Source organism: Oxyura jamaicensis, chromosome 4 (assembly GCF_011077185.1).
Source record: "Oxyura jamaicensis isolate SHBP4307 breed ruddy duck chromosome 4, BPBGC_Ojam_1.0, whole genome shotgun sequence".
Taxonomy (NCBI): domain Eukaryota; kingdom Metazoa; phylum Chordata; class Aves; order Anseriformes; family Anatidae; genus Oxyura; species Oxyura jamaicensis.
This window is the reverse complement of record NC_048896.1, coordinates 30,759,003-30,784,748: the sequence shown is the minus strand read 5'-3', so window position 1 is coordinate 30,784,748 and position 25,746 is coordinate 30,759,003. Positions and strand designations below refer to the sequence as shown.

The following is a 25,746-nucleotide window of genomic DNA, read 5'->3' as shown; positions in this document are numbered from 1 at the left end:
ATTTGGGCTTAGAAATACGTACCCTGTCAGGTTCATTTGATTTTCTTCATGTTATTCTTTTACATGCTTGCTTCCTTTTCTTTTCTTTCTTGTTCATGACAACATAAGGCTAATAATAGGGTAGATACACTATTTAGCAAATCTTATATCATTGTAGTAACTTATATCATTGTAGTCACTTAAAAACATCCTTCAAGTTTTTCTGTCTCCCAAGATATGTAGATCTATACTTTTTTTTAGCAAATAGGCAGATCTTTGACATTCCTTAAATACCCTGTAAGTCAATTGAGTGTTAGCTGACTAGTAGAAACATATCAATTTTTATGGTGGAGAAATTCAGAAAATCAGGATTGGAGTCCCACTGCACTGTCAGTATGTAAGCACAAGTGGGAATCCACTCCTCTCTCACACTACAAGTCTTGGTCCTTCACTGTCCTATGCGGATCCTTAACATTAGATTAATTCCATTGCAGTTTTCCATTTGCATAAGTTTGTTTTTTCCCAGGACTTCAGAAAAAAATGTCTGCAGCCTTAGATACTCGTGTGGGATGAAAGCTCACTGGCCCTTTGGATACCAAAGCAGCCTGAAAGCCCCAAAAAGACTTGCCCGTGCCTCTTTGTGAATCACGAGCCATACCCTCTTGCCTCTCTACCCTCCTGTTCCTCAGAGCAAAGAAGAGAAAGCATGGCATGGCCCCTGTAGGGTAACACGGCAGTTCTGCTGAATGCTGATAAGGGGAAATTTCTCTACCATTTTAAGGACCTACAGCTGCAGTAAGACTTCATGCCAGCAATAACAGAAACCATTGTCTTAATCTGGCTTTAAGCAAAAGAGTTTATTTTAATGTTGCATACTGAGTATGTATGATCATAATGAGAAATTCTGTTTATCTAAAGATATGTGTGTATGGGTATTCGGCTCTCCTACCATATTTTGGAGTGCCTGACTATAGAAATGATAACAATTTTTCTCTTTTTATTTACTTGCTGCCAGTAGATAAAATAGCAGACAGAGGATGTTAAGGCTGCATAAATTAGAGCACATAAGCACACAAGGCAATAGATGGGAGTTACTATGGAAACTTCAGCTCAAAGTATTTGTTAATGTTAATATTCCACACTTATGCTTGCGTTAACAGATGTGTAATGAAACAATTGTTTGAAACACTAGGTAACAGAATTGTCTTCAAAACCAGAAAGTTACTAAATAGCAATAAGCAAACTGTATTGTTTCGCTAAGTAAGCCATCAGTGTCACTGTCATTATATACCGCTGGCCAAAAAAAGTAACTAAAGATCTGTGATCAGTCATTTATTATTTTGGCTGCAAAGACCGGACAACACGAGCATAGCATAGATGAAAATATCAGCAAAGATAGATAGCAAATGTCATGAAGGGGTTGATAGCAAGTTTTGTGTGTGTGCATTGAGAATTACAAGGATACAAAATGCTCAACAAAAGACAGGTATTATGAGTTTTAAAGAAATCAGGAGGCCACCTCCAATTGAAATCCTGGGATGGGAAGGCAGGGAGTGCTAACGTGGCCTTCCTGCTACAGAGCCAGATGGTCAAGGCGCAGCACGCTTAGCTCAGCGCTGTGGTTTTAACAAGCACAGCGATATTCACAGGCAGGCCAGAGTCAGCAAATGGCCGGGCGTGCTACTGAGAGAGCATTCCCAATGTCATATAGTTTCACAGTGAACGCAAATTACAGTTGTGCTCACACCCCTTAAAGAGTATCTTCTTGGTCTGTGCCCATGGTTCTATCAGCTCAGCAAAGCAGCAATGTTTACTGTCTCAGAGTCCTTTCTAGAGACTCTGTGCAGGAGTACACGAACGCTTCCATACAGGGAAAGGCAAAGGCAAAGTTTGTGAGGAGCTAGAAAAGTGAACTGGAGTTTCAAAAATTTGTTTGGTATCCCCGGTTCTGCTTTTGTCTTCTTTTATCATTTTTGATTGCCTCACCTGTGGCACCTGCAACTCTGTGCAGGTTGGTTAATGTGTCTGCAGGGCACAAGTCACCCTCATGTGTACTTGCCAAGCTACTTGGTGCCCCAGCACACAGAAGGGTGGGTGTTCCTCCCTTTGCTTTGCCGGGGTATGTGGTGGGTACAAAGGGAATGCTGATGGGGCCACTGCATCGGGGTATGAGCCAGAGCTCCGTGCTGGCTCACCACTCTGTGAAAGAAGTTGTCCAAATCACAGGTCAAGGGTAATAGTTAAAAAATTGTTAAAAAATAAATTAAATACACACAGGATTAAGTACAGAGAAGTCAAAATTTTAATATGACAACGTGTGTATTAGAAGATGCTAAGTGGGAAGGTGTAACAAGCTGTGGAGGATCATTCCCTGACACCAAATAGATGGATCCTTGCGCTTAAAGGGAAATGGAGATCAGCTGTCAGGAAAGCAATAATGTTAGAGTCCAAAGGCGAAATCAAAACTGAGCAGAACAAACAGTACTTTGCAAAGAATCTCTGACATAAAAACTGGTAAGAATCTGTCAACAGGAACAAAAGAAGTTGCAAATATTCTCAGCCACCAGGTTAATGGATATACTTTTTGTCAAGCGTAGCGCTGCTGGGGAAAGAGTGCTTTGCATTCAGCTGCACTTGGGAAATGTGCACATTGACATGACAGCAAATATTTTTAATCACATAGAAATTTAAGTTTTTTTTGTTGTTGTTGTTTTCCCAAATGAATCTGTAAATGAAAATAGAGCAGCTAGTATTTTATATTTTTTTAAGTAGATGATTTTTTTCAGAAACTCACATTTTGAAATTGATGTTAAGTACAACCTCTTTGTGCTGTTGGGCAGAGTGGGGACCTTTAACCTTGTGACAATATTTTGTATCTGTCTCTTTAATTAGCTACATTTCAACTACATATTTCTTTATCGAAAAAAAATTAATTTTTTAAAATTTTAAAAAAAAAAAAAAAAAAACGGCTTTGAGAAAATGACAAAGCTTTCTGTAGAGAAAGAACAGCAATACAACCCCAAATCCTGGTGAGAGCAGCCTTGCAAAGGGTTTATGCTTTCCTATATAAACAGTTACAAAATGTGGTGTAGATATATAATGTGTAAAATTCAAGTCTGGCCAGAGCAATGCCATCTCCTGTGCACCTGTTTGGCCTGCTTGGTTTGTCTTTCCACGTTCTGTGCAAGGAGAGGTAGGTTTCAACAGCAGAGCATGGACATGAACAGATTTCTTAAGAAAATAGAAAGAATAATTGGCTCTTTAGGAGTAGCGCTAAGTAAAGGAACTGGAGTATACAACTGACTGCTGTGATTGCACGGAGAGCAGGCCGAAGGACAGACAGAGCTGTGACCTGAATGGGGCAGCCCACAGATTTCACAAACCAGCTTTCTGGAAGCGTGCTTCCTTCAACTTTTGCTGGCTTGGCCCCTCTCCATGTTTCCCATTGGAATCATTTTTCAGAACTGTGGTCTGTGAACAGATTCATGAGATGCAAAATTTCAGGGCTGAGTATGAAAGTAATGACCTGTCAGTGCAGTCTGCTTGGGTTCTCCTCACTGAACCATGCTTTCATTTTTTACAATGTTAAAAAAAAAGGCTGCAATTTTCAAGTATGATTTCTTTTGCTGTAGCTTGAATATAGACTTTTCAGGATAAAGTATCTTAACTTAGGAAAAGCTATGATATTCAATTATTTTGGTCAGTTATTTTTTGATAGCAGATTAGTTTTGTTCTGTGTAGTCCCAGATACTGAATTTTTTCCCTCTTTTTGTCCTAAGAACCTACATGTTTGCACATACTTTCCAAAAGAACCCATGTGCTTAGCTGGGTTAAATGCAAGTATTGCTCAGCACCTTTACATATTTACTTCTGTGGAAAGTAATGTGATGAAACTAGAACACTTTTTATAGATGCAGATTTCCATGTAATCTTTTTCCCAGAAGAAGGAACTCAGAACTTGGCTCTTTATTGTCTTTGCAAGATCCTTTCTTTGCTGTATGTCTGTTTACAGCAGCAAGCAGTCGATATCGCTTCCCTCTGAGACTGTATGTAGAACTGGGAAGTGCAGTTTGCAGTAGGAGCATTGAATAATAGACATCTTGTGGGACAACAAAAGTATGTGCAGAACAGGAAGCAGGTCTGCTTCACCTGGGGTGTGTCGCAGCTCCTGAACACAAGTGCCAGAGCCTGCGTAGGTCTTTGGTCTCGGTGTCTCCTTTTGGTCAGGATGTTTGCATCACCTCTTCCTGCCACAGATAAACCCCCAGCGATCAGCAGTGTGCCAGAGGTGTGGCTGGCTAACATGCTGTCTTAGCAGAACGTAAGTTTGATCACAGAGGAGTCTTAGTCCCTGGTGCAGCTTTTCTGCTCCTATATATGCCAGTACCATTCTGTGCAGATATTGCCAGATCTAATACTTGTACAAAAAAAAAAAAAAAAAAAGCCCAACAACAACAAAAAACAACAACCAAGAGGTTGCAAACAAAATAAACAAATAAAGAACTTGAGAAGATTAAATTAATTGGGTGATTTCTTGTATCTAGGTGAATGATTTTTGCTTGAAGGGCTCCTCTCTTGAGAACTCTTTTTCTCCAGCTTTCATGTTATTCTCCGTAGATTCCAATTTGACCATGAAGCTTGGTCATGACCCTTGGGGCACCTTGATTCTTATAACCTTAACAACAAGAAATTCTCATTCTTCTTTTGCCTTGAACTGATAATACACTTCCAGACTGTTTTAGAAGGAAGGTGAAAACCAAATAACGATTGAGCAGAAATATTTATACTGGCTACATTGTCAGCAGGGCTACAAAAAGGTGAAAAAGTAATGATTGTGTAGTTTTTCTTGCATGTTCTGAAGAGCAACAATTGGGTCATCCTACTACCGTGCAACTCGGGTTTGCGTGTATTCCAAAGTATCTATTAGTTAGCAAAATAACTGTTTAGGATCATTTTAAAAGTCACAGTAATATTACTGCCAAATTCGGAGGAACACAATACATTCTTGTCATCAACAATTACCATGTTGTTAAATAATCAAAACATTAAAATGATCCAAGATGGAATGACTTGATCCTGTAATATGCTGGCAGTTGGATAGTACTATTTTGTCCTTTCTGGACTTCATCTGGAATAGTCTTGCCGATGCTGGTATTTTTTTAATAATATGCTTTGATATTTAGTGTTTGTAAAATGATTATGACTATATAATGCTCTGCTAAGAGGAACAAAGAGTCTCTGATGGGATTGATTCTGCTGAACAGCAATGGCAGGTGTTATTTTGCATTACAATAGAATCAGTAAAGACACCCCCTCCATTATGTCCGTCTGCAGTGCTACTGCAATTACTATCAGCATCGTTACTGGAATTCTTTAAGGTATGTGATTAGCAGTGATGGTGGCTATTAAAATAACTATCGATTATTTCTAAAAGATTTAAACCTGAATGCAGCACATGGAATAGCTGTTTTGTTTTATCTGTTGTTTCCTGTTCCTGTCTTTACCAAAGTGGTATTTTATTTTCCTCCACACTTTCTTCTTCAGTTCTAAAGCTGTGCAAAAAAAAAAAAAGAAATACTTAGAGAGAAACATATTCTTTAAGATGCTAGACTGTTTTGTCAAAACCAACATGCTAATTGGAATATCCCTCCTCTTCAGTGCTTTCCTCCCTTTTCTGCCAATGACAGCAAAATTGCTCATCTGGATACCACATCCCTTTGAATTACGGCCTCCTTTGCTGTACTTTCAGTTCTTCCCTTTTTCTTTCTTCTTAATTTTGTGCACTCCTGTGGTTCCCCTCCCCATTACATTAGAAAGGTTTTAAAGCTTCATTCTGTGCAGCAAACGCTGCTTTGCATCCAACTGCAGCTCTACCTACAGCACCAGCTCTACACCCCCTGATGTGTACCCGCACAGAGGCTTGTCCCCTTTTCCATCTCAGTTAGGTCTCCAGTGGCTTCTGATGTAACACTCAGTTATCCCTTCAGTCTAGATGAAAATGTGAGTTTGTCCACTTGAAACTTCATGCTCACCTTCAGGATGAACTTTTGAAAGAGGCTTTGCTTTGCAGCTCTCCTAATAGCACCACACAATGCTGAATCAAGAAGAGAATACCTTGTAAGTGGATCTGCAATAAGCTTTCATTTTTTGCCTTCATTTCGTACAAGATGAGCTCAGACTATTCAGTTTTCATATACAACAAGGATTATTTCTGAAAGTTACCCTTTATTGTCTTTCATATTCTTAGCAATTTTTTCCGTACGTTTCTCTCTTGCCATATTTTCACTATAATCAAACTATATTATCTGCTTACCGATGCTCGCTTTCTTTGATAATGTTTGAAATGCAGCTATTTCTAAATCTAGGGGCATATATGCCGTAAAGAAGAAGGCTTTTGTCTTTAGTTTTCTAAAGAAAGATCTCCTCCTGCTGTACGCCGTAAAAAGTAATATTGTCACTCCTTTTATTGTCAGTTCTTTTCTTTATATGTAAAATCCCTCCTCAGACCTGCCGCAGCTCTCAGGGACAACACACTTCCAGATTTACAGCATGTATTAACAGCACCCTGTTTTAATGAATGCAGTTCGTATCCCTCCACAATAATGACTGAAGGCCCGATATTTTTACATCAGTCCATCCTCCTTTTAACTAATAAAGCACCTCTTTTTCCTGTTCATTTCAGTGAAAGATGGGAATTCAGTATCACATAAGTGTCTATTTTAGCACTGATGTAAGTACTAATAGAAATGTAAATAACAGAAATATCAAACCCCTTATCTTGGTTATTACACCAGTACCTGAAGGTTCTCTGTACCATTGTCCAACATGAAATCATTAGCTTTCTCCACCACAAAAGTAAATCAGAACCTCTAATGATCATGGGATATTGTGCGGACTTCCAAGGAGATGGCCAAAGTTATGCCTCTGAAGCAACATACTGAATCTCCAAAAGCATGCTCAGAAAATCCACAGACTTCTTTCATCTGTTCTCAATTCTGTTCCATTGTAAAAGGTTAACTGTACAGAATAATACTTACATGCCAAAGATACTCAGTCCAGAGTATTGCATTGTATTGTATTTAAATTTTATTTTGTTTTATTGCTTTTACTTTCTTTGCTCCTAAACATATGATTGAATGGAATTCATATTTGTTTAATATGTGATAGTATGAGCAAATCAGTGTCAGTGATCCAAGCAAGGCTGAAAGTGAGAGATACTGATAGAAAGAGGGAGCCCTCCAGCCAAGAGATTAAGTGTCATGAAGTGAAGGTCACTTTGGGAAGTCACGATGGGTGTTCATTGAAATGTGGGAAATGCCTGTGAGCACGTTTACTTTCATAATAAATATGAATAAGTACATAATAAGTGAACTCCAAACTTTGATCTGGTCTGCAAGCTGGATCATCCTTCATACCAAGATTCAGAGGAGAAAGGTGATTTGAGCATTACATAATGATCTGACCTCATATCTCAAAACAGACGGGAGTAAGGACAACTGCGGGGCTGAGCCATCATGTGAAAATAGATATGGAGGGTCAAGGGTTGTTGTAACTTGCTATTGATTAACGTCACAAAAGTCTCTGAACCTATGAGAAACTCAGACTCCCCAGTGCAGATCCACATCCTCATTACACCTTCTAAGGGCATTATAAGGAGCTTTGAAAATAATGGGATTGGCAGTATGGGATGGACTTCTTGTTCAGTCCTGTGAAGTCTTGTCATGGGAGTTAAATAGGTGCTATGTTAACTCTGTGGACCAAAACTAGTCAGCAATGGGTGTCTTCATGACCATCTGTTGAATATTACTAGAAAGTCTGATGTGATAGGATTGTAGTTCAAGACTAGGTCTCAGGAAATACATGGTAATTATGAGACAATCATTACAGGGCTGCAATGATAGGATAGGGTAAAAAAATACCTTGTCAATAAATATGAAGAGAAAAAAAAATATCTAAGGTTTTGGAATGGTAATGCGTACTGAATTGAGCTTTTAAAAAGCAAACTGCTAAATTTGGTCTTAAATTTTACTTTTTGATTTAATGTTCTAGACTTAAATAAAGTCTTTGGAGCAAGTGATTTTTCTGAGTATGGGGTATGTGACACATTTGCAAACCTGTAGTAAGGCTGTTCAGCCTTGTTATGTTATAAATAATACACAAATATTTGGTCCTGATAGCAAAGGATATTTTTATTCCCCAGTATTTGTAACCCTGCCGTTATAACAATTTGCTCTTATACTGGAACAGACAGAATGTGCAAATGTTCAAAAAACAGTTAATGAAAAGTGAAATGCCAGAAGGAATTTTATAGTCCAATTTGGAAAACGTGTAAAACTAAACAAAGACATAAGGGCCAATCCTAGTATCTTCATCTCATAGAACAGCACAATGTCTAAATAATGCCAGTCAATTTGGTGTCCTGCTTTCTGCAATTAGGAGCTGCCATGCAAAAAGGACAGTTTAGGCACAAATCCTTGCATCTAGGAATAAGCATGCATTTTATTCTATTCATAATGGTGATAGTCTTCAGAACATTAATTGTCAAGCAGAGACTCAAAAGCCTTTATAGCAAATTCCAGCTTCCTAAACAGACTTTATTAATGTATTTCAGAAAAATATCAGGAAAGCAGTTATTTATGTGGAGCCTATAGGATTATTCTACTACTGTGTATGCAGGGCTTTAGGCAACAGATCAAAAAGGAATGGCAGAGAATGAGCATTCTCTTCTGTAAGAAATATGATCCTTAAAATATGATGCAGAGATTAAAGTATGTGACAAAAATGATATTTCATAACCGGCTTCTTATTCTTACTGTGTTATCGTAACTGCTTTTTGTATAATTTATAACATTGTGGCCATGTTGTTGCTGAGATCAAAATACTTGTAGGCACAGATGAAATGCCCAACTATTTTTCATGTAAATTTATTTCTGAATTGTAGGTATGAACATCATTTCACAGAAGTGCTGGGAAGTATGAGAGAGCGAGGCACTGAAACAGCTTGCCCAAGAAACTGTGGAATCTCCTTCTTAGAGGATTTTCAAACCTTGGCCTGGTAAGATCCTGAGCAAACTGCTGAGTTCTTCATTTTCTGTTCAGAGGTTGGAATAGATGACCTCCAGAGCTCCAGCGTCAGCTTTCTTATGATTCTCTTTGGTGCAGCAGAAGTGGAGTTTTAAAGCTGAGCTGCCCACACATGTATCCACGATGTCAGCGTTTGTATGTTTGCTGTGATGCTGGAGCTCAGAGAGAAGCACATCTTTGCAGTGCCCATATTTGCTACTCCTCAAGTTCTCTGCAGGAATATGTAAACACTGTATAGCACTTTTCTTTTGTTTTCCTTAGTATGGACAAAATCTGAGTGAGTTTTGATTTTTGAGGAATAAATAAGTACAGATAAGTTCATGATAATCTTTTTCAGCTGGTACTTGTCTGTCTGCAGTTGTACAATATGAATAATTCTATGTATTGTCTCATTTAATTTGCTTGGATGTGATTTTGCAAGTGGAGTATGTCCTGAATACAGTGTCATTTTGCCACCTTTAGACACGCATTTTTTTTTTCTGGAGATAGAACTGCTGATACCCTATCTGTTTAGTCAAAGAGTGAACCATTAGTCAAGGACAGCACATGTCATTAGAAAAGCCAGATTTAGCCTGTATTGAAATCTCCAGTGGCCCAGTCTTCTGCTGTCTAACACCAGCTCCCTGCTGCCTGTCTGCTCCATAACCCAGATCTGAAGGTGTTGAAACGCTGCGTGCCACAGTTCATGCCTAAGTGACGACTAACACTTAAATGTGGGTGAGACCTGGTTTGGCTTGGATTTAACTTGTACAGAACATGCACATATCTATCATTTAATTCAGAAACAAATTATTGATGGATTCACTTTAGAAACAAAAGTCTTGCCATTCTACTACCGGCTTTGTCTTATAAAAGAAAAGACTCAAATCTAGATTTCCCAAACATAGTGGTATCACCAGAGGATTATCAATGTTTGGGATAGATTCTCTATATGTAGAAGATAAATTTATCAGCCTGGGGAAAAAAAGAAAAAAAACACACCTTCTCACTGTTTCTCATAATGTGAGAGAGAAGGAACTAATGAGGTGATCGGGTACTAGCTATTTATTGACTCATATGTCGACTATTGATTTATTATTTATTTATCGGAACAGATTCAGATATAATAGAACTGAAATGACTGACTTTAGATTGAGGCACTGGTGTGCACGAGCTGACCACATCAAAGGCATCACTTTCCCAGAATGCTGCTTGATTTTAGGCTGTCAAATCAATTCCCAAACACCATCACTTTTTTCCTAGCTCTGCATAAATGTTCAAGGTTGTTACCCAGCAGCCGAAAGTGTTGCTGCCTGACATTGGACTGCAGTTAGGATAAACAATAATGTTTTATGGTTAGCATAGTGCAGAATAAAATGTCAGCTTCAATTTCTGGAACATAAGCATCCACAAGCACTGTATCACCTCATCCATCTTGCCATTCGGAGTTATTTTTCATCCTCAGCAAAGTAATGAAAAGAGACAAGTTAAGGGAATCATATGATTGACAGCAGATGCAGCATTTGCCTTTTTGAGGACTTCTTTGACTTAATGAGTATGCACAGGCATGGTATGGATGTACTCTGATTTCTGTGTAAAGAAAAAAATAATTGTCACTACATAATATCACTTGGAAAGCATTTGTATTGTTGCAGGACTGTACAGAGATAGAAGATCCACAAGAAGAGAACCGCCGCTTTTTAGTTAAAAGGCTGGAGAACCTAGAACAGCTTCACTTATTTGGCTAATCATTCAGTAAATAAATGGCAGCTATCCATAAACAATATACAGAACAAGCAGACTCCAATACTCAGCAGACTGTGTTGGTATTGTAGTGCTATCTCTTGGTAGGGAAATCAATAACTGCAGGATTATTTTCAGCTCATATAATGCAAGGATTGCCAAAAATGCTGCAACTAAGTCTGCTTTGGTTTAAAAAGTTCTGTAAAAGAATAGAATTATTTTTTTTTCTTGTTTTTATCCCTCCAACATTGAGAAGAGAGTCGATATAGCTGCACGGGTAATTGTATTATAATGTGATTCATGTTGGAGGGACACAAGATGGTTGCAAAGCAGTTACAATTTGTTAAGACAATATTGAAAACCCGTTACAGGGAATGCTGTGCTCATTATCAGTGAAGTCTCATAGTTCATTTCTGTAATTTATGGACTGTGAACTGTGTTAACTCGTGGTGTTGCTACTCATTGTAAAGAAGGGTGACAATCCTGGGCTCAGGTTTGTTAAAAGTAGCAGTTTCTAAGCTACAGTGTGGGTTAGTTGTCTCTGGAAAGTAATAGCCTGCAAGAACGTGGAATGAAATGTGTGCTTGTTTCCATTTAGCTTCTGTGGATTTAAAGACTCCATAGCAGAGTTCTATTCAGCACTAGGGCTAGCAGATAGGTTGTAATTTTTATATGCTTAATAAAGAAGGAACAAAAGATTGGAGAAAAGGAGACAGCAGATCAAGTGAAGCCAAGTGTTTCACAGAAATCATGACCATGAAGGTGCATCTGATCCTTTAACCCAACTTTTCAGTGTCACAGGCTGCATCACACTCAGACTGGAGACTTTAGGCCAGCATTCAAACTAGCTTTAAAATTTATGCTGTCAATAAAGTTATAAATTTGTCATTGCCTGAGATGCCTACAATGCAAGAGGTTCTCCCAGGCAATATGTATCCAACAGTTTTTCTGCATGCAAAGAATATTCCCCATATCTCTCTTAGTTTCATTGGAGAATCGGTTCTTCCTGACCAAAACTCTCACAAACAGCCTGATACTGTGTATCTGAGCAGTGAGTACTGGGCAGGATTTTCGTAGAGAATGATCTATTTCTCACCCTGCAGCCTCTAGCCATGGTGTATCGCTGATATATTAGAGTAGAGTAGAAGTACTCAAGGAGGCAATGAGGGGGAAAATAAACTTTGAAGTGAAAAGAGTGACTAGCAGAAGACCTGAGGCCTCGAATCAGAGTTTAATAATTGTTTTTATTCAAAGCTGCAAACATTATGACTTTACTAATGTCCATCCAAGCACTTATTTTCTTATAGAGATCTATGAAGGAAGAGGAATGGAAGGACCTCAATTTATGAATTCTGAGACTGAAAGAATCACTGCACATCCTTCCCAGCCCTTCTTTCACCCACCATTGAGGCAAAGAATTTACACCAAAAGCTGGATCAGGAATTTATTTTAGTAAGACAATCGATTTCATCTTGAAGGTGATCAGCAATCATGAGTCTCTGTTTAGCAAAGGACTACTTTGATCATCTTCCTTAAGAGGAAACTGTATGTATTTCCTGACTGAATTTGTCTAGCAGTAGATTGTATCCAGTGAGCCTGCTCTTAGTTGCCTCATGCTCCAATTGTCAGGATTCATTTTGATTTTTGAGTTGTTACAACACACATCATGTCATCTTTCAAACTTGTCTTAAAGCGAGCTTTCAGTAAGGTGAGCTTTAAATCTTATTTTCCAAGTTTCCATTCCCCTCCATTCTTTTATTCCCCTCTTTCTTTTTCACGTTTTCTCTCTCTGTCTCTCTTATTTTTATAAGCTTATTATATATATATTTAATTATAATTTTATAATTTATAAATTTTATAAAAATTACTGATTTTTTCTCTCTGTCTCATTTTTACAAGGAGACCCTTAACTAGCTCTAAGCACTCTAAGGTTTGGAGGACAATCTTTTATTTGGAACTTCATTAATTTGAGAGAACAGGTCAGGTTTCTTAACAAAATATTTTAAAGGTAATTCATCATACCTATAATTTAAGAAGTATTTTCCTTTCTTCATCATTCCTAAATTTGCTACCGGGTAAAATATATTAAAAAAAAATAAACCTATTTGCAAGACATTTGTTTTCTTTGCATTGTTAGAGTGTTTATCACCTCATGCCCACAGAATGAATGGAGAGCACATTACTGACCTTTGGACCAGTTCCTGGGTGATAATGCATTTGATATGTATAGAAATAATTGCATCCTCAAGTGGGGAACAAACAGTTGAAGCATAGTAATTGTCATGACACCAATTCTGTTTCCATACGAATGTCACTTTTAGTATAAACAGGGAGAAAAATTTTAAAAAGATACTGGGCAGAATTATTCCACTGAAAAGTTTTCTATAAAGAATCGGACACTTTTTTTTTTTTCTATTAGGCGATGACATTTACTGTAGAAACAATAAATGTTTCTTGCAAATATGAGGCACTTGTAATTGATTTGCCGTCCTTGGTAGTGCCTAAGTAGGCACTAACAATCTCCAACATAGACTTGTCTACCAATACTTATTTCTTTCAGTTCACTCACCTCACTCAAAGACAATCACAATGTTTCTGTAGCTTTTTTAAAGCTGTCTTCTAGAAAACAACATCAGTTTCAGCAATCTGCACTGCATCAGACATTGTAGCCCCATGTACATATCACTTTTACACCTTTTCTAGTAGTCTTTTATTCTTGGCAGAGAAGTATTTGAAAAAAGGTGTTGCAGACCTTCATAATATGACAACTTCTCTCTTTTATTGCAGCCCTGGGTAAGGAGTGGAGTTTTAAGTTATAGTGCTGTTTGAGTTATCACTAAAACTAATGAATTTTGACCTCAGAGCTATTGATTTATTGAAACTCATTGCTGCCCTCCTCCTGTTGGAAAGGAGAAATGAAGCCGTTGGTTTCTTAGACTTTCATTTGGGATTCATTTACCAGTCCTCATGTAAGTTAGCCTTGAAGATTGGGATTTGGAGATTTGGAGAAAAATAGTCTCCTGTGGTAACAACATCAGCTAGATTGGCCAGGGCTTGCGATGTTGGCTCTTTTAATAGCATCAGGATAAAAATTATACTTCTCTGTATCTGTTGTGGCTCGTTTGAAGAGGGGTTGAGGAGGTGAGATCTGGTGTGGAGACACAGCAGAAGTGCATTCAAGGACAGCAAGCCTGTGAGTCAGCACTGAATCAGGAGGTGTCTCTCAAGAGGGCTTCAGAAGGGTGAGCTTTGTGTAAAGGACAAAGACCTTTGGTCCTTTGCAAGACAGCTCCTAGCTCTTGGTGTAACGCGTAAGCTGAAAGGACAAGAAGGTTTTGGTTTTGCCCCTCCTTGGCTTCGTTATCTTATAAACTGGCTTAATAATTCAATTTAGGCCTGGTAGGATTATAGTACTGGGCCTCTGTGCAGAAGAATGTGGCAGTTTGCCATTTCAATCTGTGCTGTGTGTCTAAGCAATTCTTGCCTGCTCATCTGAGCAACTTTTCACCATATCGGAGCTGGGGAATAAGAAGGAAACAAAAGATGCAAGAAAGGCAAGTTGAACAGAAATTTCAGCTTTTGAATAATCTTTCTTTCATTTGCTTAATTTCCCATCTTGTACAACTTTACTTGCTCAAGTGTAACAAAACTTGTATTTATTTATTCTTTGTATAAACTCCAGCAAAACATCGGAGACAGCTCTTGGAGAGAAAAATCCAGTGCTACATTTGTGTGTGCTTTGGAACATCTGGACACAATTCTCTTCCACCTCTTCAAGGACTGCTTTGTTTACCACATTGTTCATTGTTTTAGATAAGTACTTGGCTTCTAAAGTTGGCTCTTGCTGTGTTTGTTGCTTCTAAACGGAAAAAGACAGAAACACATTTTAGCCTTTTGGCTACTTGGTCTTATGCTCTGGTCTTATGCATTTGTGAGATGGAGCCTCCCAGAAAGGACAAAAATAGTTACGTTGCCTTCAAGCATGAATAGCCCACAGCCTGGGCTATATCTGGGAGGTATTTAACACTCCTTTTCCTTCACCTTGTCTATAAACAATTTCCCTCTCTTCTTTCACTTAGCTTCCAAAAAAAAAAAAAAAAAAAAAAAAAAAGTTAAGGTCGAAAACTATGCTAGCAAAACTACATCATTCTTTCATTCTGAAGTATGGGCGTGACAGAAAGGAGGAGTCTAAGGGATCTTATAAAACTTTGCTGAGAAAGTTAGATGCAGCATTTTAACATAAAAATACAATATATATATGTATATATATATAGTGAAGAATTGACCTTAATAAAAATGCTTATATTTATTCTTCTCTTTACCTCTAGGGCTGTTACAGCATGTTGTCATCTTCATAAATTTTTTAAAGCTGAAGCCAAATCCTAGGTGACTGTATGAATTTCTGTGGGAGGGAGCTCTGTTGCAGAAAGTCATAGCTCTCCTTATTTCTGTGTAGGTTCAAGGCAATTATGACTAACCATATTTCAGTATGAACAGTGAATCTTTTGCGCCAGGGGAGTTTTAGGTTGGATCTTAGGAAGAACTTTTTTACCGAAAGGGTTGTTAGACACTGGAATAGGCTGCCCAGGGAAGTGGTTGAGTCACCATCCCTGGAGGTCTTTAAAAGACGTTTATATGTAGAGCTTAGGGATATGGTTTAGTGGGGACTGTTAGTGTTAGGTCAGAGGTTGGACTTGATGATCTTGAGGTCTCTTCCAACCTAGAAATTTTGTGATTCTGTGATTCTGTGAATCTTTTTGGCCATCTTGCTGGTGGAGTCACCGTTCTTCCAAAATTGTTCATTTTTGCAACACTCTCCCAGTAATATCTGTATCTAAGATGTACTAAAAGCAAGTTGTTATTACTAGTTACCTTCTTGCATGGACACTGAAGTAAGTCGCATGTTGGTCCTAAATAACCAAATTATGAGAAAATTACATTGTCTCACTTTCAGAGCAATGGAAATTAAACAAAGAGGTCACAGATTAAATTAAAGTCATAGCCATCTTGAGTTAATTCAAAGATAATGTTTTCACTCAGCAAGCAGTTTCTTTGCTTATGTTCACTCTCAGTTTGTTCTTCATACATTTTTCATATGAATTCTAACCCTTCATAAAACTGATTATTGTACACAACTTCAATTTTAAAAAAATCAACTTGCAAGTTGATTTTAAAAGCTGTCCAGGTTGTGATAGCCATAAAGCAGGCTATGTGTAGCCACACTGCTCCTTGTGTGCTCCTGAACGTATTGTGCCTGAGGCAAAAAGTTGGAGCAGCCAGGATGCCCTACCGGTTCCATTCCTTGCATGACAAGAGGTGATAGTGTAACCCCACATAAATATGGAATAGGTGCTGGTTCACTCATCTAAGCTCATTAATTGAGCATGTTTGTAGGTGGGATTCCTTCGGAGCAAGGTGCTGGGACAATTGGTGACACATTTGGACTACTGAGTTTATGCAGCAAGCTGAATGACAGTACCACTACAAGGAAGGCTTTCTCATTTCAGAGGATTAGTTTATGTTGGACCAAGAGAGTCCAACAGCTCAAAAACTGGGTTAAGCATCTTTCTACATTTTGTACTTAGGTAAAGTGAAATGTGATCTCATTTCTGAAAGCTTTTTAAGCTTTTTTTTTTTTTTTTTTTTTTTTTTTTTTTTAAGGCTGTGCTTTGTATCTTGCCCATACTTCAACATGGGCATTGTAACTTTAAGAGCTAGTACATCTGCCTTAATGTAATTTTAATGTGATGCATTTAAGAAAAAAAGGCAGTTTCACAGGTGGCTGAGAAGTAATTAAGATTTGGTTACTGAAAAAACTTGTGTTAATAGAAATTTGCTTAGAGGCATACTGAAAAGGAAGCAGGACAAGCATCAAGGCTGGGTGTACTTCTCTGGGTTATCATAGCACATGATGAGGCAATAAATGTGTATTTTAATGTCTTACTTGTTATTTGATATTGACGGAATTTACAGCCTCCCATTTTACAGTACTTAATATCAAATCACACATCAATATACAGCAGCAAAATCTGAAAATGACATAGTGAAGTACAAGCAGCTGTGAGATGCATCATAAGCATGGTACAAAATGACATGAAACAAATAATATTTTATAGTAGAATTATACAATTTTCTAGAGATATTTATCAGAAATACGTTCTCCGCATTGATTGTTCACAACCCAAACACTTCATGGTATAAATTAAACTACATAACATAACATATTTTCCAAACATGAGACCACCATTAGATACTTCTAGACTGTTTCATGGCAGATTTTACTTTGTGTGGTTGGTTTTAAACAAAAAGGGAGACAAAGCCCTGTCATAACTACGCTTAGAAGAATTACAGGATGAATTACAAGAATTACAGTCAACATTTTTCATATTTTTTATTTTCTTTTTGTTTTCTGATGGGGGAAAGTTTACTAAGATTCTTCCATCATTCAAAGAAAATCTATCCACCACCACCTCCTGTGGTGGAAAAAAAAATCAGAAAAAAAATCGAAACAGAAAGGAAAGAAGAATTTTAGCCAGAGCAATAATACCACAAGTTGATAACCCCATGAGTGAAAGGGTGTTGAGTGGGAGTCGTAGGGCCTTGGGATAGAATAGTAGTCTGTATGAAAAATTGTATTTTACTTAACCAGTAGTCTTGAAAAGATTGTCAGTCCTGACAACATTTATGAATATGGCTTACACAGTTCCATTTTGCTGTGGTTATGCTGCCATAAAACTTTCTTAATCAGTGGAAATTTCACGTGGTGCTGCTGCCATAAATTTTTTAAACAGTCAGTTAAATGAAGACATTCTCTTGACTTCTAGTAATGTTTAAAATGTTTTTCAATGAGGAGAAGAAGAATGACTGGTGCAAAATCTAAATGACAGTTTTATTTTCTGGGCAGAGTCATGTAAAGTTTCTAAACTATTAAGAGCCTGCTTTGTAATGCCCTTTAAATCTGTGTTACATTTTGTTTTGAAAGAAATCTGCAATTACTGTAGCCCCCAACAGTAGTTTACGAAAATATTTTTCAACAGGTAAATTATTATGGGGTTTCTGAATGGAAGAACAATGAAAGAAAAACAAACAAACAAAAAAAAACATTCAGTTTAGCAGAGAAAGAAAACACATTTTTGGAATAATGTGGCTAGCATTTTTTGAACATGCTGTGTTACTGGAGATAAATTTATAGCACTTTACAGTCCAAGGGAGTTTGGACTCATGCTGTTTTTTTATGTTTGTAGATCTCACCGGGCTGCTTCAGTGGTGACTATTTCTACCTGAAGATGCATGCATTTTTTCAGCTTCTTCTACCAGCATTAGCCTTTGTGTCCAGTAGCTGTGACAAATGAAGAAATTACACCTCGTTAAGATGAAGTACTGGTGAGTTTTCTTCACAATGCAGACACTTCTCATTAAATCTAGGTTTCCTGCTACTGCATTTTCTTTCTTCAGCTATGGAAATAATGTAATGCATATAAAAACATCAGAAGATACTCAGCTGAAAATAGAATCCCTTCCATTCATACTTCTAATTTGGCTTTTGATTTCCTTCACAAGCAGAATTATATATGGTCTGGGGAAAATAATGTTGAGATATTACAAAGCAACCTAAATCTGAGATCAAAAAACATAGCAAGCTTGTTTTCCTCAAGTCTATATTCATTCATTTCTGAAGTATGTTAACATGGTTCTTTTTAATCTTCAGGAGTTAAGTCATGCAAAACAATGCTGTGCGGTGGCTTGGAAACACTTTCAAAGTGTTCTTAGGAACACTGTATTAGGAACACATAATTAGGAACAATATATTAAGTGTTTTCTATGACATTATTTTATAAAGACTAGTAGTTCATCCCTGGTTCCTCAAAGTATCAAACAGTTACTTTATTCAGCTGATACTTGTTCAATTTTCAATGAAAATTCTGATACAAGAAAAGAAAGATGAATTGCTGAGAAGCACATTCTCCTGCTTTTGGCACTGGCTGCCAAACTGGAGAGCTGTCCCATCCCCTCAATTAGATTGGAGCTGTACTGATGCCTGATGGCTGCTAATTAAGCATTTAAAATGTTGGAGCTTCAGGCTACAAACAAAAGAAAACATCCATGGTTCATTATGCCTTAAAGATCCTATGGACAGATATTGCTAAACCTTACATTATACATCATATCAAATAATCTTCTGAAGAGCTGGCAGTCAGTATTTATATTTGCCCCATTATATCTTTGCAAATGAAATCAGAGGCACAAGTAAGTAGTGCTGTATAAATAGATAAAAGAACAACATTGCTATTTAGATGTTTCATTTCAGTTATATTCCTACTTATGTGTGCACAGCTAGCAAATTAAAAGTCCATAGGCTACACCTTATTTGATGTATCTTTTAAATGTGGTAAGAAATAAATTTATTTGCAAGTATAATAGTTATTCCAGCACTCTCTCAAAATTCAATAAACAAATTACTGTTTCAATATCGTATCTATAAAAATAAAAATTCAACAACTCAAATAAAATTCATTCCAGATTCACTGTAACAACTATTGGGAATTAAACACTCTCTATTGTATTAAAGCTGTTATTTAGTTGCATACCAAGTCAGTTCATCATTTTCTCTTACAGCTTCACATATGTGTTGAACAGGAAAGCCAAAAATATTGAAATAGCTTTAGTGGGACATTGAGCACCTCAAAGAAGTTGAGCACCAAAAGTAAGCCTCTATTGTCTTTCCTAAGATGAAGAAAAGGAGCTAACTTAAAATAACTCATTGCATCCTGTCCAGGAGCCATACAGGAGATATCACGGCTTTACAGTTAACACTGCAAAAGATTACTGAGGTGATCTAAGGCATTTGTGGAAGAGCCTGGTCATTGCCCACAGTGCTGAGCACAACCATCTCTTCTGAGGGCACTGGCAAGAACCGTCCTTGCTGTGTCTGGCACCTGGGACAAGTAACCAGCGTGGTGGTGAGTCTCCTCTACAACATGTGTCCTTCTTAAGTTCAGGGCAATCTCTCAGCTTTACACTGAGCCTCTCAGTCCTATTCTGTGTTGCTGTTTTATCAGCTTGATAAAGCTGCAACAGGAAACTGGGGGAAGATTTAGATCACAGCTTGTAGTCAAGAATAGTTTGGTGAGATCAACTGTGATGAATTTGAGTATCTTAAAATAAGAAATAGCTTGTGGTGTATGATAATACAAATATTCTGAATATGAGTGCATGCTGTTGCTGTGTTAGATCGTGGAGGAGGTGTAATATATCATACCTTTTGCACATATTTAAACACATTTTTTGTTTAAAACAAAAAGAAATTAGAAGAGCATCTCTGGCTGTACTTGTATCAGTACAAATGAAACAATCTGTAGTCTTTAACAGGTACAGTAGCAGCCCATTTAAGTGATTAATATAATACTATTGATTGTAATTAGTATTGTTTTCTATCAGCCTCTAATTTAGAGCACTGTGTGCCTACTATCTTTTGCCTACAAATCTTGTTTGTTCACTTTATTAAGTGCTCATACAGGTCAGCCTTCATGTTGTCGCATTACTTTCCTCTGCTGCTCAAGCAACAGTGTGTAATCAGAGAGTTTTATTCTTAGATTTCTCCTGATAAAGCATGAGGAATACATAGGGGATGGCAAGTGCCTTCAAATGTATCTCATCTGAAAGCAAGTGGCAGCCCATTGCACCTGTCCTAGCACTTGCAATCCGAACGAATTCAGTGCTGGTGGCACCAGTGGGGACTGCTCTCTGCAGTGGCTGTGGATATATTCAGTATATATTCACTGTGCTTTTCAGGTCCTCGAGATGCCCAGCTAAGATACTTAGAAGTAATCCCTGGATGATTTCCAGACAGGATATAGTTTGTTTCCTACAGATCAATACTCTGGGCTGGAGGGACTGCGCTGGTGGTTCCTCATTTCTGCATGAGCATAATTAATTACACAGGTGAGCTCTGTGTTTAGACATCCTTTCATCCTTGATCTGCCTAACAGGCACTCTGCTAGGGATTATCTTCCCTCCTCACTGACTAATTTAACAACAGACTTTATCTGTGTCATTTGAGATAAAGATGAGAGACACAGTGCTTTCTATCGGCACTCTGAGTTTTGTAGTGCTTTAAAAAAGTTCCTTTCTAACGTAAACTCCATTATGAAAAATACAAAGGAAACCCCCACTGCAAGTATTCTCATCAAAGGAGAACTCCCCTGGTGCTGCTGAGGACAGAAATTGTGATGAGCTCTGTTCTGCTCTAAATTACTAATTGACTTTTTCTAAAGAACACCTACTAGGAATCTTGAAGTTTTATGGCAAATGCTAAACAGCAGCTGTTTTCTAATTGTTCTTCCCATTCTGTACTCCACACAAATATCTTTTTGAATAATAAGCTAGAGACACTTCCAGTTAGAAGATCAGTGCAGATCAGGAAAACTTTATAAATCTAAGAGGATAGGTCTTAAGCCCACAGAAGACAAGAAATTTATGGATCAGTTTTAATAATTCTCTCTTTAAAGTTCTTTTGCCTGTTAGTGTTTCCATGGCTTGTTCTATGGCATGAGAGACTGACATGTTCTTATGACAAATATTTGCCTGTTATGACACAGAGAAAGAAGTAATTACAGCATTAAATCTGAATTTTCCATAACTAAATCACTATTTAGGCTTTTCCTGTGTTTTTTTTTTTTCAACATTAATGGTTCTATGATTCTGTGATTATTGCTAGAAAATCATCATTGATGATTATCTTGATAATTCAAGAAAATGACTAGTAACAGGATGTTCTTCTAGACGAAACCAGACCCTTTATGCCAAATTTTCAAACATATTACAGCCGCCATGTATGGGCAAGTATATGTATATGCCTCTTTGCCTACATTTGTAGTATCTTTCATTGTACTTAGCCAATTCACTGGCTTGTGTGGGCCAGTGTAGAAATTTGTTCATAGCTCATATCCCAGGGCAAACATCTTACATATGACTGATATCAAAATTTTTGTATTGCTCCAGAGTAGACTCCTTTTCTGTTAATACTGGCTAGGTATTTTACAAACATAAAGGTAGAAAAGGAGTCAAAAGTGCTGGTGGGAGGAATACTTAACAACAGAAGGTAGGCAAGAAGAGAGAGGTTACAATTTTGAAGGTGTTCTCTCTGAATAATTTATTTAACACTTTAAATAGCTGGTCTGGTTTTCAGTTCTGTCACGACAATTTAGGTATCTTAATATATGTTTAGGAATGTAATTAAAAATTTCATCAAAATTTTTGTATAGCTCCAAAAATATTTCTGATGAAGATGAAGGTGGTTGCAGGGGAAAGCTCTCCTGTGAATTTCATACGGTACATTTTCATCAGTATAGCCGTTGGAGCCAGGTAAATCAGCTGTGACATGCTGTATCAAGTTTCATTCACAAATATGCCTTACCAAAAGACTATTTCTAGGTCTTAAAGTGCAAAATCTAGAGATTTAACAAAAGAAAATCCTGGTGCCACTATCTATGCGTGGGCAAAATTTACCCTTGCCTGAGATGATCGGTTCCAGGGGTGACCAGCAGACCATAGCATTACAGAGACCAAACTGCATTCTCTTTATGGACAGCCTGAATTCACCATGCCAGCAGGTCTGATCTGCACTTGCCTCAGACAACAACAGGACCTTTTGCTACGGAAACCTTTCTGTCTTGTTTTCTCAGTGGTTTGTCATGCAATTTGGCTGCAAGAGATTGAGTGGACAGGCCAGGTTTGCAGGGGGTAAATCCGTGCCATGGATAAATAGAGCCTGGTGTGGGGGGCACTCCCTGTGGTGCATCAGCTGCTACATCACCCCAGATCTAGAGACAGAGTATGTTTCAGTAGTTATACTGCACAGGCATCTGGCAAACTTAGCTTTGGGGCTGCTCTTACACTAACTACTGTCTCATTATAACTGGAAACTGTCTCCATTGAACCATGTCTGATCAGAGGTTCAGCGAGTGCACTGTGATAAATTGCTGCTAGGTTAGAGGTCTGGCATCTTTAACATTTATCCACTTTGGTGTGAATGACTATAAAAACCACAAGGCAATAAGGGCTCTGATTTCAAAGAAGACTGCCTGCATGAACAAGGCATGCAGGACCTGCCTCTGTGTGAACTTTTGAGCAAGGAGGCATTTTATATTAAATTGTCTTTTCCATCATCTAATCTTCTTGCCTTGGGAATTCAGTTGTGAACTGACCCCAGTCCATCATGCTGTACATAAATTACTAACAGAACTTTGAAGTTCTTTCCACATTTACAGAGGAAGTTCAAAAGTATATCCTGAAGGGATTCTCAACAGATATGTTTTGGAAATTAGAGAAAATAACAGGCAAGAGATTCAGTATCCAAGTGAGCCTTGTATCAAGGAGGACAATATTACCAGTGATTCAGAGTATCCATCATGTCAAAATGTGCTAATAGGCAAAGTGGCCTCCCTGCACAGTTATATATAGGTGTGTGTTTATTTGTAGATACGTATGTGTGCTTTTACATGTATGCAGACAGGGATGTAAATGACGCCTGAGTATGGGGACATAACATTTGAACTTCTTCCAGATTGTGAGTATATGAAACTTGCTAAATACGTATTTTCTTTGTGTAGGTAATGGCTGTCAGTTATGCCCTCCTAACAATGATCCCCCTCATCAGGTTTCACACAAACAAGTCATCACACATTTTTATAACAATTTCTAAAATTTAATTTATTTACATAGAGAATTCTTGTTGCTTAGGTGGGCGGCTACAGTAGTTTATGAATACTTTAAAATCAGAAATAACTAATTAATGCATATTTATTTTTTAATCTGGTACTATGAAACCTTTTAATATTCAGAGTAAATATTTTAGGGATTGTTGGTATTTCTGGAGTGTAGGTAGCTTTTCACAAAAATTAAGGCCTTGTTGCAGTGATGTACTTAAGCTGCATACTTAATTTTGAGCACATTCTGAACCCCACCCAAATCCTTGAAAGGCTCAGCACAAGATTGTGCTGAATTCAGTGAGAGTTAGTACGTGCTCAAGTGCTTTCCTGAACGAAAATCTAAACTCGTGCTAGGTTTCTACAGCCTCTATAAATCCCCCCCCAAAGGCAGGTTTTATGCTGCAGACAGAACTAGCTGCAAGTACCGTTGAAGACTTTCTTATCTTTGCTTGCATCTGCTTGCAGCTGATCCAGTACTGCTCCTGCATTCAGAGAATTTAAAGGATTCAGAGAATTTAAAGGCATGTGGATTTCCCTCCTCCCAGCTTTTCTCATCCGCAAAGCCTCATTCTCATAGTGGGAGAGCCACTGATGCCAGCAGATCAAGCTGAGAACTTGCAGTTCTGGTTTTGTACTTCATCTTTGCAGGCCAGAATGAACAAGCTCTCATTCTTGCACAGTCTGGGGTGTGCTTAATCAATTAGAAAGGAGCTCTGGTTATGTACATTGTGCTTCTGTTGTCCAATAAAACATTTGGATTTGTTACCCCGTGTGTGATAAGCCAAATGCACAAACTAGGTGGAGATATTGTTTATTTCAGAGCTGTGCAAGTCTAGGTACCAAGTGGTGTTCCACAAGGTTGGCCCGACTCTGGACTTTCCCTGTTTTTTTTATACAAGTCTACACAGTCTACTCTGCATTATGAGGCTAGTATTAAGGTCCTATTAAAAAATTCAACCAGGAGGTGTCAACTCTTGAGATGTGGTGATAGTCTTACTTCTGCTCCAAGAACCAACACTTGACATCAAAATTATCTGTTAGAAAGTGCTGGCCTTTTAGATAAATTTGGTAAGAAAGCTTTACTACTGAAGGAGCAACTCAAATAACAAAATGCCATGTATCTGTGGTGCAGGAAACAGCAGCCCATCTGTAACTAGCTCAGGCATTTTAGGAAATGTCTGCTGACTGTCACATTTGGAGCAAGGGTAGTCTTTTCATTTGATTTGTAGACTATGACTCTAAACACTACATTAAAGTACAGGAGATAATCATTAGGAATTTTATGAAAACTCAAATGCAGCCTATGCATTTGAGAACTTTTGTCAAAGACATCTGCCTTGGTCCAGGCACATGCCTGCTTTTGAAACCCAGGCTTTCAATTACTATGCAGAGCGTTGCCATTAAGCTTATGAATGAAAACAGTTACTGTGGTGTATGTGGGGTTGCTAACTTTTCCTAAACCTTCCCCTTTTTGAATTGTATTTATAGTTCTGTTTTTCAGAGCTGCCTAGTTTTCATCTCATAATGCACTCAGGTACGTTGCTTGGTTAAAGGTTTTTTCAAGGTTGATGGTACGTAGAGATACTGTGAAGAAAGCTAAGAAACTTACCTTAATTTTCTGTAGTCTTCATCAGGTGGGCTGTGAATGAGAATAATTTCTTCCAGTACTACGTTTTGCACTGTCTGTCTTTATTTATCCAGTCATGACCTTGCAAACAGCAGTATATTTCCTTTTGACGATGAAGACAGATTGTGCAGTTCCTTGTAGGGCTTACTGGAGAAGTTTTATTGTGCATTACGGCTAATGCAAAATGCAGAAGTGCCTCAGCTTGAGCCAGAACGGTTGTGACCATGATAAGCTTGCTTTGTTTGCTGTATTAGTTCTTTATAAAATAATTGGTTATATGATGAATAACTGTTAGATTTTTCTGAAAGTCCTTGGTAAGCAGAAGGGATTACATTTGAAACCCTCTTTATGAAACTTTTCCTGCTGCATTCTTGTGCTTTTACATACCTTTCATAAAGCCATTCAGTAATTTAAAACTCAAGATATATGCAGCAGAAGCTAGCTATTGTTAAAAGTGAAGAGATGAGTATTACCAGAGTTCTAACAAGGCTCTGTGGGCATATATATATATATATATACATCTTTAGTTAGCACAGTCAGCAATTAATAATCAATGACATGGCAAAGTAGGGAGGTACATGGTGGAAGGAAGGATGTCAGGATAACTTGGAAAACTGGTCTGAA

The 25,746-nt window shown here is 37.8% G+C and overlaps 1 long non-coding RNA gene across 5 annotated transcripts in view; it reads left to right on the top strand.

Moving 5' to 3' along the window:
• Nucleotides 1-25,746, top strand: part of LOC118165756 — a 77,973-nt gene that overhangs the window by 36,174 nt on the left and 16,053 nt on the right. For 3 of the 5 annotated variants that reach the window (XR_004750229.1, XR_004750227.1, XR_004750230.1), the window contains exons 2-3: nt 8,921-9,034; nt 19,402-19,745. This is a non-coding gene — a long non-coding RNA (uncharacterized LOC118165756). Of the gene's footprint in view, nt 1-8,920; nt 9,035-19,401; nt 20,356-20,577; nt 21,200-25,746 lie in introns of those variants that run through there. The other 2 variants (XR_004750228.1, XR_004750226.1) reach the window with 2 other exon arrangements.